At 31.2% G+C, this 3,140-nt stretch overlaps 1 long non-coding RNA gene across 1 annotated transcript; it reads left to right on the plus strand.

Annotated features, from left to right (window-relative positions):
• The first annotated feature begins 776 nt into the window (after positions 1-776).
• Positions 777-1,579, plus strand: LOC107956625 (uncharacterized). Its single transcript, XR_001700176.2, has 2 exons — positions 777-1,183; positions 1,279-1,579. It is a non-coding gene; the product is annotated as an uncharacterized lncRNA (long non-coding RNA).
• Positions 1,580-3,140: the final 1,561 nt, after the last annotated feature.

Raw genomic sequence — 3,140 nt, forward strand, 5'->3', positions numbered from 1 at the left:
GTGTTCTAATTCGAGTTTTATGGTAGATTTGATGAAAGTTAATTGCTAATATTGTTAGCTAATTATGAGCTTTCATTAAATGAATTCTAAATCATGAATTAAACACTAAAAAGTTAATATTATTACCTTTAGGTACCAAAATGTACAACTTTTGTCAAATATAAGTACCACATTGGAAAAAAAAAACCACAAGTACCACATTAGAAAAAAATGTGTACCAAATTATGTATTAAGCCAAGTTCAATCTTATAAAGATAGACATGGTCTTTTTATCAAAATATGTAAAAGGTTAAAATGTGGTCCTTATACTTATATAGAATTTGAGATTTAGTCATTATATTTTAAAAGTTAAAAAATTAATCCTCCTACTTTTTTAATTTAAAAATTCTAGTCTAATCATTATCGTTGTTGGTAATTTCTACAAAAAAAATTTAATTTAACATGTTTATTTTTTGTCAATCATATGCCACATCATATGAAGACAACCTAATCAAAATTTTAAGCTGACAAATTTTGACAGAAAATACTTACAATTTTAATGACTAGATTGAAATTTTTAAATAAAAAAAATAGGACTTAGTTTATAAAATTTTAAGTACAAGAAATAAATTTAAGATTTTATCAAGTTTAAGTACTAACAACATATTCTAACTTATATATAAAAAATGGCAAATTACACCAACAGTCACTCAACTTTGATGTAGCTGACAAAACACTTTGGTTTGAATTTAGTCACTCAACTTTCAAAAAATAACAAATTAGTCACTAACGTTATCAAAAAGTGACAAATCAGTCACCTATTAACATTTTCCATCACAGACTTAACAGGATTGTTGATGTGGCCAGTTAACTTGCCACATTGGAATTGAGCAGCCAAAGGGACATAATTTGGGGAGGGGGGAAAGGGACGAGCAAAAAAGAAAAAGAAAAAGAAAAAAAAGGGGAGATTGAAATTTGGGATGGGTTAAGCAATAAAAGAAGAATAAGAAGTAAAAAGGGAGATTGAAATTTGGGATAGGTCGGCTTAGTCGCACACATGTGAAAATGTTTTCAGAAGGACGTATATGGTGCTATGAAGGAGTTTGTTAGGCTATTTGAGGAACTAATAGAAAATGAATTTGAGCCGTGGGAAAGGGAGAAGAAGTTTCAGAATAAGCCACTTAAATTTTATCCTATAGACATGGTAAGAAAAACTCTTGTTCCTCTCCAATTGTATTGGAGTATGTTTTTCCTTTTCATATGATATTTGTTTCTAATTGGTTTCCCACTATTGATAAGGATGATGGGGATTTGGGGGAAAAATGGACGGGCAAAAAAAGAAAAAAGAAAAAAGAAAAAGGGGAGATTGAAATTTGGGATGGGTCGACTTAGTCAAGGAAGGCAATGAAGCTTTGCAACTTCGAGGAGCTTTGATTTGAAAGGCCAATCATCTTTTTGTTTTTCCTTTCCAGAAGTGGCCTTCCGGATAATTGTTATTCTTCTTTTCTATAATTATTCCTTCTGCTACTCATTGCTGCTTAAAAAGTAGATCTTACCTGCAATTGCGACTCTTTGAATATCATCCATACTCATTTTTTCCCTTCATATTCCATTTTGATTATTGGGAATTTTAATACTTTATTCCATCTTCTGTTTGCTGGTTCAAGATTTGAATCTACAACTTTTGCTAACTACAGGGACTAATTGCAGGATTTAACCTTCTTTATATATACTTTTCACAGCATCATGATTGATATTGAATTCTAACCTACTGATTCAGTGGTCATAGGAGCACCTGATCAGTACTCCCCAATTTCCTAATCACGACAACCTCAAACTTTTTTAAAAAAAGTTAAAATATTTGTATATTTGAAATTTAGTTCATTTACTTTTATTTTTAAGAATTTGGTCCTTCCACTTTTAAGTTTCAAAATTCAGATCCAATATTAAAATTCTTCTGTTCAATTTACTAGTATGACATTTTGAAATAAACAAATACTCACTTAGTAGTCATATAATAAGAAAAATGACATTATAATGAACTTAAATTTAACAAAAAAATTTTAATGATACTAACAACTGCACTTGTATTTCTAAATCCAAGAAATAGAAAGACTAAATTGCTTCAAATAAAAGTAGTGGGACTAAATTCAAAATGTATAAGGAGAATAGGGAGGTAAAGCATATTTTAACCCAAATAAAAAGAAGAACCTCAAACTTGGTGTCCAAATAAGCTGAATTAGAAACAGACAAAGAGGTCTTTCGATTCTATAAAATTGCCCCCCCCCCCTTCCTCCAAACTTCGTGCTCCACTCGATTTTCAACTCAGAGGTTCTTCAAACAGCTTTCATAGTTCATACTCTGTTTTATGTTCTTAGCTTAACAAATAGGCACCCACACTTGCAAAGAAATGGAATCAAATGTTTCTTCCAACTCCACCAAGAAGCAAAACCGAAGCCTCCCACCAAAGAGGGGCCAAGTTAAGATGAGAATCCTCAAGACTATCCTAAAATCGGTTAGTTCAATGGCGTCGACGGGGACGCCCAAGGAAAGTGGCCCACACCTTAGCTCATCATCCACAACACCGACGGGCTACCTTTCTGATTGATGAAATGATACCTTATTTTCAATATTTTTTGTACAAGGTGGGTCTAAGTGGCCTTATAATTTTCTCCTCTTTTTTGGGTTTACTTAGGCAATATAATTCAGTAGTAATTTTCCCTCCTTTTTGTACACCAGTCATGTAGTTTGAATGTTTGATAAAATAGGTATCACCGTAATTTTTGGTTTTTCAAATGCATTTATATTTTATTTGATATCCAAATTGGAATTGGTTGAAATTCAAGTAGCATGATTTGAGTGCTTCATAAGTTGTGTTCCTTCTCTCTCAAATTTCCAACAAAAAAGGAGTTCCTTTTTTTCGGCCAACAAAGGTAATTCGTTGAATAAAGAGAAATTACATAAGGTACAAGCAGCCTGATTCCAATCACTAAAAGCGTAAAAAATTTAAATTCTAGTTTATTTTATTTTATTTTATATATTTTTTAGAATTTTATTCCTCATTATAACTATTAAATTTATTAATTTTAAAAATATAATGTAATAAACATATTGAAAATTGCGCTGATTTCTTGCCCCTATGCATGTCCCGCATGGTGTAC

This window comes from Gossypium hirsutum, chromosome D07 (assembly GCF_007990345.1).
Source record: "Gossypium hirsutum isolate 1008001.06 chromosome D07, Gossypium_hirsutum_v2.1, whole genome shotgun sequence".
NCBI lineage: Eukaryota > Viridiplantae > Streptophyta > Magnoliopsida > Malvales > Malvaceae > Gossypium > Gossypium hirsutum.